At 37.9% G+C, this 8,764-nt stretch overlaps 2 pseudogenes; one reads left to right on the forward strand and one right to left on the reverse strand.

The window, feature by feature from the left end:
- Positions 1 to 299: 299 nt before the first annotated feature.
- Positions 300 to 1,931, reverse strand: LOC138170004 (alpha-enolase pseudogene; annotated as a pseudogene).
- A 4,999-nt stretch (positions 1,932 to 6,930) lies between these two features.
- Positions 6,931 to 7,889, forward strand: LOC138169922 (programmed cell death protein 2-like pseudogene; annotated as a pseudogene).
- The last annotated feature ends 875 nt before the right edge of the window (positions 7,890 to 8,764 follow it).

The raw sequence follows: 8,764 nt of genomic DNA on the forward strand, positions 1-8,764 counted from the left end.
GTGGCATGTTTTGAAATCAGGGATTATTCTTCAATAAACCGGAAGATTAGTATTCTGGTTTACATCTTGAAAACATTGGGAAAAAAATTACTAGACTATGCTGTTATCAATTTTAAGACTAATAAAGGTCCCACAATTAGACTAAGCAAGTACCTTAAATTTTTCATTTTAACAAATCAGAACATCATGATTTTTTAATCCTTGGGAAATAACCTGGTGATTCAGACTTGAATTTTGTATACTTGTGAGGGAATATCTAATGTTTCACCTCAGAAAGGAATCTTGTTTTTTGGGGGGGAGGTTACTGAATACTTTTATTCTGCACATAGAAGCCACGGCCTGGGGCTCATCGGGGCTGCATCACAAGTATATGGCTTCACACATCAACACCAGGGTTGGGGGTGAGAACAGATCACTCTATCCCAGTCACAGGATGACAAGGGTTTGCTGACAGAGATCAGGAAGTCTCTGGTGTAAGACAGTTCTAACAAAGCAGTGAGAACACCACAGAAAGGTAGAGGGGGGAGGGAAGTTAAGCAGCAGAGGCCCCTGCCCCCAAAACAAAACTGATCTAGTACTGGTGCTGCCCATTCTTAGGACAGGAGCCGACTTCTACAGAGGTGCCTGGTGCCTGCAAGCTCTTGGGCCTCCTGGCCACAGAGCTTACTTGGCCTGAGGGTTTCTGAAGTTCTGTCCAACATATTTAGCCTTGCTGCCCAGCTCTTCCTCAATTCTGAGAAGCTGGTTATACTTGGCCAGACGCTCAGATCGGCAGGGGGCACTAGTCTTGATCTGCCCAGTGCAGAGACCCACCACCAGGTCTGCAATGAAGGTATCTTTAGTCTCCCCAGAACAATGGGAAACCATTACTCCTCACCCATTGGACTGGGCCAGCTTGCACGCCTGGAGAGATTCAGTCACAGAGCCAATCTGGTTCACCTTGAGTAGGAGGCAGTTGCAGGCTTTCTCATTCACAGTCTTTTCAATGCACTTGGGATTGGTCACTGTGAGGTCATCCCCTACCACCTGGATGCCTGCAGTAGCCGTGAAGTTCTTCCAAGCTTCCCAATCATCCTGGTCAAAATGATCTTTAAAAGACACCACTGGATAGTCCTTGATGAAGCTCTTGTAGAGGTCACTCAGAAGGGGAGATGTATCTGGTGGGATCATCATCAGGAGACTGGAAGTCCAAGTCATATTTCCCAGATTGGAAGAATTCTGAGGCAGCAACATCCATGCCAATTACGACCTTATCAGTATAGCCAGCCTTACTAACAGCATTCTTTAGCAGGTCCAGAGCTTCTTTAGTCTCCAGGATGTTCAGAGCAAAGCCGTCCTCATCCCCCACGTTGGTGGCATCCTGTCCATATTTCTGCTTAATCACACTCTTCAGGTTGTGGTAGACCTCAGCTCCAATGCGCATGGCCTCCTTAAAGTTGCTGCTCAAACAGGGAGGATTATGAACTCCTGCATAGCCAGCTTGTTACCAGCATGGGAGCCACCTTTGATCACGTTGAAGGTGGGAACTGGCGGGATGACTTCATCGTTGCCTGCAAGGTCAGCAATGTGGCGGTACAGGGAGACGCCCTTCTCAGCAGCTCCGGCCTTACAAACAGCCAGAGACACTCCCAATATGGCATTTGCACCAAACTTAGATTTATTCTCAGTGCCATCCATCTCTATCATTAATTTGTCAGTCTTCTCCTGCTCCACAACATTCAGTTTCTTGCTAATCAGGGTCGGGGAAATAGTTTTATTGATGTGCTCAACTGCTTTTGAGACACCTTTCCCCAAGTAGTGGGTGTTATCATTGTCTCAGAGCTCCAATGCTTCATGGATAACAGTAGAAGCACTGCTGGGCACAGCAGCTCAGAACTGACCTTTTTCAGTGTAGAGATCAACTTCAACAGCAGGGTTTCCACGAAAGTCGAAGGTCTCTTTACCTGGATCTTGTAAATAGACATGTTGAGTTTCTGGTTGGGGGTTCCTCTGCTGGGCTCAGAGAACAGAGACCAAGGGACCAAGCTACACCAAGAGGGAGCTAAATGGGCCTCTTATTTTTTTAAGTTGAATCTAATTGAGTAGATAAGAATGTAGAAATATGAAAACAAAAGCTGAAGAAGTTTTCAGCTATATTTGAGGGCATGTTTATTGTGACACCTTGAGAGAAGTGGGTCTAAGTCTTTCAGTCAAAAGAGGTGCTAAAGTATGGGAAAAAAATATTGGACATGGAATCTGACTCAGGAGTCAGAGGACATGGGTTCAAATCCTATCTCCGGTGCTTAATATTATTTAAATTTTGCCAATTAGTAGAACTTCCCTGAGCCTCAGCTTCCTCATCTGAAAAAATAAGAAGTAAGGCTTAGAGCCATAGGAATTGATTATATCTATTGCCTTTTACAAATGGGTGAATTTCTCAGAAAATCTATATATCCCATGAAAGCAAATTCCACTTGTAAGAGTAAACTGACTCCATGGAAAAATAACAGATAAAACATTGTAGGAGGCAGTTATGAACAATATAATAACTTTTCTCCTCAGTGATGGTGAGGGTCCCAAGTGGGGGTATTGAGAAATTAATGGCGGATTTCTACTACAGTTTAAGAACAGCAAACAAATAGCTTTGGGTAGCATTATTCAGGGTATATCTATTACAGGAAGCTCAACTTTGGCAGGTTTTGCAAGTGTCCACTTTGGAAAATGTGCTCTAAATCCAATAGATTTCTTTGTGTAAGAAAATAATGAATCTTTTTCATTTGTACTTAAATAAGACAGAACAGAAACAAGGTAGGCTACCTATTTAAAACCTGTAAGGAGATAAGCCACAAATTCAACTTCAAAATTAATTCCTCTAATCTTCAACTTAAGTCAATGAACATAGTACCTACTATGGGGAAGGTATGATTTTCAGCATAATCACTGTTTTTCAAAACCTCAAAGATACCAGTGTTGTTGTTGCTGTTGCTGATATTGTTGTCACTGTTGTTGTCATTTGTCAGGGTGGGGGAGTGAGCAAACAAGGGAATACAAATAAGCGTGATACAGTGTTAAATATGATATAGGCAAAGAAAAGACCTAGGGCAGTTAGGTGGCACAGTAGGAAGTCAGGAATGTCAGAAGTTCAAGATGAGCAGGTAGAGGATTTCAGGCCAAGGCAAATGCCTGAAGTCCAGAGAAGGGGGTGTCTTGTTAAAGGAACAGAAAGAGAACTAGGTTATTGGATCATAAGGTATATGATGGGAAGCAAAGTGTAATAAAACTGGGCATTTAGGAAGAACTTGTTAACAAAATTGTCCAGCTGATGCCTCATTATAGATCTCCACTTTATCTTTTAGAACAAGTGGCTAAAACCAGATAGTGGAGGGCCTTAAATGTCAAGCTAAAAATCTATTCTTTTATTACTTAATAGAAAGCTACTGAAGAAGTCTGGGTTTAGTGTGGCATGATCCAAGCTCAGTAGATGAATTCAGAATATATTTTAGAGGGAGGAGAAAGGAAATAGGAAAAATACAGTATTATAGAATCTCAGACTTGGGTTTACAGAGTCTATCTTGTTTGACAAATACTCCATTAAAGATGTTCTCCTCTTGATCATATCTGATTTCTGATTATCCAGTATTTGGCTGAAGACCTCCATTGAAAGGGAACCCTCTAGGGGAGGCCAGGTGGCCGAGAGAGTAAGAGCACCGCTTCCAGTGTTGGGATGACCTGGGGATCAAATCAGGGCTCAGATACTTAGCACCACACCCAGAAATAACTGGCCATGTAACCTTGAGCAAGTTACTTTACCCCAATTGTTTATAAAAAAGGGCAACCCTCTATTCCCCCATATAGTCTACCTGTATAAGAATGTGTTTCCAATCATCAACTAAATGTATCTCTTTATAATTTCTATTCATTGTTTCCTCTCTGTGCTCTAGAGCCAATCACAATGAATCTAGTCCCATATTCATATATTTGGGATTGCAAATGATTGAATTTGGCTCTCATATCCTCCATCAGTATTGTTTTTGTCAATTTGAACATTTCCAGTTTCTTCAAAGAGTGTCCTCATAGGGAATAATCATGTATTCTTTTACATTGGTCACCAGATTAAGCAATTTTCTTCCTAAAATCTCGAACACAGAATTAAATATAATACTCCAAACATGGCCTGACTCTTCTACCTGCCTAAATAATTGGCCAAGACACAATACTTTGCTCCATTTAAAGCTATATTGATATTAAGCTTACAATCTCATAAAACTTCTCAGTTATTTTTCACAGAGGAACTCCGATTATGAACAACAATACTAATTGGCATTTTATATTGCTGTTAAAATTAGTCAATGGTTTATCTTTTTTATTGTTGGTTTTATTTAAAAAGAAAAAAAAAGTCCTTAGTTTTATTTATTAGTTCATGTTTTAACACTCAATTTTAATTATCTGTCCTTTGATTTTCAAAATGTATATTTGGTGTTTAATTGTGTTTTTAATTTGTAGGCTTTCTACTTTTTTTTAGTATTGCATATCCAATTCGTCAATCCACTCTTTTTTTCTTTTACTGATGCGATTATTTAGAAATGTAAAATTCCCCCAAGTACTGCTTTGGCTGCATCCTTCAAATTTTGGTATGTTGTCTCATTGTTATCAATATCAGAGGTGGGGAATCTGTGGCCTTGAAGAGTGTGTTACTTTTGACTTAATCCTTACTTCACAGAACCTTAATACCCTTCATTAAAAAAAAAAGAAAGATTTGTTCTTGGACAAACTTGGACAAACTTGGACTCAGTCAAAAGGTGGCACTCAAGGTCCTAGAAGTTCACATGTGTCCTCGAGGTCACAGTTTCTCCATTCCTGGTTATTATCATTAATGAAATTGTTGATTATTTTTTTTTTGGTAGGGGGAATTGGAGTTAAGTGACTTGCCCATGGTCACATGGCTAATTTTTGTGTTCAGTGCCTGAGTCCACATTTGAACTCAGGTGCTCCTGACTCCAGGACCACTGCTCTATTCACTGTACCAACTAGCCGCCGCCAATTATTTTTATCGTTTGTTTTTTTTTTACCCAACAACTTTTTTTAAAAAGATGAGGCAATTTTCCAATTACTTTTAATTTATTGTTCAAAGGGCCTTTATTGAAATTAATTTTTATTGCATTATGGCCAGAAAAAAAAGATGCATTTAATATTTTTGCTTTTGTGAACTTATTTGTGAAGTTTTTGTGCCACATGATCAGATTTTGTGAAGGTGCCATTCACTGCTGAGATTTAGATATACTTCTATCTATGTCCGTTCAATATTCTCCAGAGGTCTATTATATCAAACTTCTCTAGCAATTTATTTCTTCTTTTTTTTAAAGTGGTTATTAAGTCTGAAAGCAGTATTTATTAAATCTGGAAGAGGTACATTGAGGTCCTGCACTCTTCTAGTCTACTATTTCTTTCTATATCCCATTTAATTTTTCCTTTAAGAATTTAGATGTTGACATGTGGTGCATTTTGTTCAGTAGTGATATTAATCCATTGTCTATAGTACCTTTTAGTAAAACATAGTTTCCCTCTTTATCTCCTTTAACTGTCTCTTTCATCTTTTACTTTGTCTAGATTTCATAACAGCCACTCCTGACTTTTATGTTTTAAATGTCAGTTGAAGCAGAACAGATTCTCTTCCAGCTTCTTATTTTAACTCTTTGTTTATCTTTCTTTTTTTAAATATTATTGTATTCTGGTTTCTAATCTATTCTTCTATTCTCTTACATTTTGTAGGTACCTTTGTTCTATTAACATTCATAGTTATTAATGCTAACTGTTTACTTTCCTCTATTCTATTCTCTTATTTATTTCCTTTTCTTTTTTACTCTGTCCTCTCTTTAAAGAGTGCTTTGTTTTGACTGTTACCTCCTTTAAACTACCTTATCTTTCATTCTTACCCTTTCTCTTAACCCCTTATCTCCTACTTCCCTGTTGGATAAGATGAATTTCTGTACCCAAATGTGTGTATGTGTATTTGTCCATCCTTGAATCAATTAAGATGAAAGTGAAGTTCAAATATTGCTCATTCCACTAACTTCCCCAACCAGTTCTTATTCCACTGTATAGATTCTTCTGTGAATGTCTGATATATGTGAGATAATTTACCCCATTCTTCCTCTCCCTACCACTCTTTCTCACTACATTTCTCTTCCCTATTCTTCCATTCTTTTTTTGAGATCATCCAAACATAATAGACTCATAGTCAGACTCTCTCTCTAATTATACTCCCTCTAACATCTCTTGTGATGATAAAGTTCTGAGAGGTTGCATGTATTATTTATCTACATGAGGTTGTAAATTGTTTACCTTTATTTAGACTCTGATTTTTTTAATTCATATTTACCTTTTTATGCTTCTCTAAATTTCTGTATTTGAATGTCAAATTTTCTATTCTTCTTTCTTCTAGAAAGTTCTGAATTTTAATAAATGTCTATTTTTCCCCTGTAAAATTTTCCTCGGTTTTTCTGGGTAAATTATATTGGATTATAATCCTATTTCCATTGCCTCCCAGAGTATTTCATTTCAAGCCCTCTTTTCCTTAAATATTTTGACTCCTAATCCTGTGTGAACCTGACTGTGGTTCCATTATAATTGGATTCTTTCTGAATGCCTGCAGTAATTTTTCCTTTACCTAGATGCTCTAGAGTTTGGTTATAATCTTCTTGGAAGTTTTTATTTGGGGTCTTTTAGGAGGTAACTGATAGATCTTTTTCAATACTTGACTCTCCAGTAGTAAGATATCTAGGGCAACTAGGTGGTATAGTAGATAGAGGCCTGCAGACAGGAATATTCCTCTTCTGAGTTCAATTCTGGCATCAGAGACTTACTAGCTATATGACCATAGGCAAGTAGCTTAACCCTGTTTGCCTCAGTTTCCTCATCTGTAAAATGAGTTAGAGTAGGAAATGATGGTGAATGTCTTCCGGATTTACTGCCCCCTTAGAAGGCTCACCCTACCACCACCTGTTGCACAGGTTTGCCTGTGTCTACTCAGATTATATGGGCCAGCCATGCAGCTGGAAGGTATTTTGCTCCTAGTTTTTGCAGATGCAAGGAAAGTACAACCAGGATTCCAAACAAAAGTCGAAAAAGGAGAATTCCTTTGCAGTTAAAGACTGTAAAGGAGCAGAGGACTGAGGAGATGACAGTGAAAGTGATCTTACCACCATGGATGACTAATGATCTGCTTGACTCAAATGCAGGAAATAATTTTAATGTAGATGAAGACATAGATTGTATGTCCCAACTCCAAGTACTCAAGCTGGATGAACATTTAAGTGACTCTCATTCCTTTGGTCATACAATATCAGCTGGAGAAGGACATGTACTGTCCATCTCATCAGTTCCTGTGTTTCAACCCTACTATATCAATGTTGTGGATAAGGAAGATTATATTAACTTCTTTGATACAAACAATGCCCAAAAACTTCTGCAGGAGTATAGCCAAAGGGAGGGAGTTGAAATGGAATTTCTGATAGCTCAAAGTATCATTTTTGACAGTGGTGAAAAATATGACAAGGCTATTTCTAAAAGTAATGATAAAATATTTTATAAATTTATGAAAAAAATCTGCCTCCCATGAAAATATTCTCAGGTACTCTTGGAATGGGCAGCCTCTTTTTATAACCTCTCTTTCATGAAATGCTACTGAGATTTCATCCTGCACTAACTGTGGGGGCTCCAAGGGTTTTTGAGTTTCAGCTTATGCCTGCACTGGTCAGCATGCTCAAAATACTCTGTTAGATATCTCTGTTGAATTTAGAACAATTTTAATTTATACTTGTCAGCACAGTTGTTGGCCTGCTAATCATCAAAATCCACTGAAAGAGTTTTTTGTTATACAACAAGATCCAGATAGAATGCTATTTAAATAGAATCATTCCTTTCCCTTGTGTAAATTAAATTTAACTTTTGAACTATCAAAATAAAAGACAACTCCAAATGGCTTTATTAAGAGTCAGACATAGGTCAGCTAGGTGGTATACTGAAGGTGGTGAACACTGGCCCTGGAGTCAGGAAGACTTGAGTTCAAATCTGGCCTCAGACACTTGACAGACACACTTAATAGCCATGTGACTTTGAGGGACTTAAGCCAAATTGCCCTCCAAAATGAAAAAAAAAAGTGTCAGACATGAGTGAAATGATCCCCAAACAAGTACGATATCTGGACTGCTTTCCTTTGTAATTTTTTGGAGATATGCTGTTTAGGATTCCTTTCATTGTTGTTGCTGTTGTTCATGGCTTTCAGGTGAGCAAATGACTTAAATCATCTCTTGATCTATTTTACAGATCACTTATTTTTCTATATTTTAAATTTCTTCTCATTTTTCAGGGTTTTTTTAAGTTTGATTTATATTTCTTGATGTCTAATGGAGTCATTAACTTCCATTTGGCCAATTCTAATTTTCAAGGAGTTATTTTCTTGAATATGCTTTTGTACTCATATTATCACGTGTTCTCCTTGTATCATTTTTTCATAATTCTCATTTTATTTTAAAGCAATTGGGGTTAAGTAATTTGCTCAAGGTTACACGACCAGTTATTTATGGGTGTGGTGCTAAGTATCTGAGCCCAGATTCAATCCCCAGGTCATCCTGACACTGGGGCCAGTACTCTTACACACTGAGCCACCTGGCTGCCCCTCTCATTTTATTTTTAAAATTTAATTCCTTCTTTAACTGTTTAAATATTTAAGAATGCTTATTGAGCTTGTGGCCAATCTAAAGTTGTTGTTGATGTTATGATGTAG

The sequence above is a fragment of the Petaurus breviceps genome, unplaced genomic scaffold (assembly GCF_028583685.1).
Source record: "Petaurus breviceps papuanus isolate PSGF00001 unplaced genomic scaffold, PetGlider_PUasm1.0 38, whole genome shotgun sequence".
Lineage (NCBI taxonomy): Eukaryota > Metazoa > Chordata > Mammalia > Diprotodontia > Petauridae > Petaurus > Petaurus breviceps.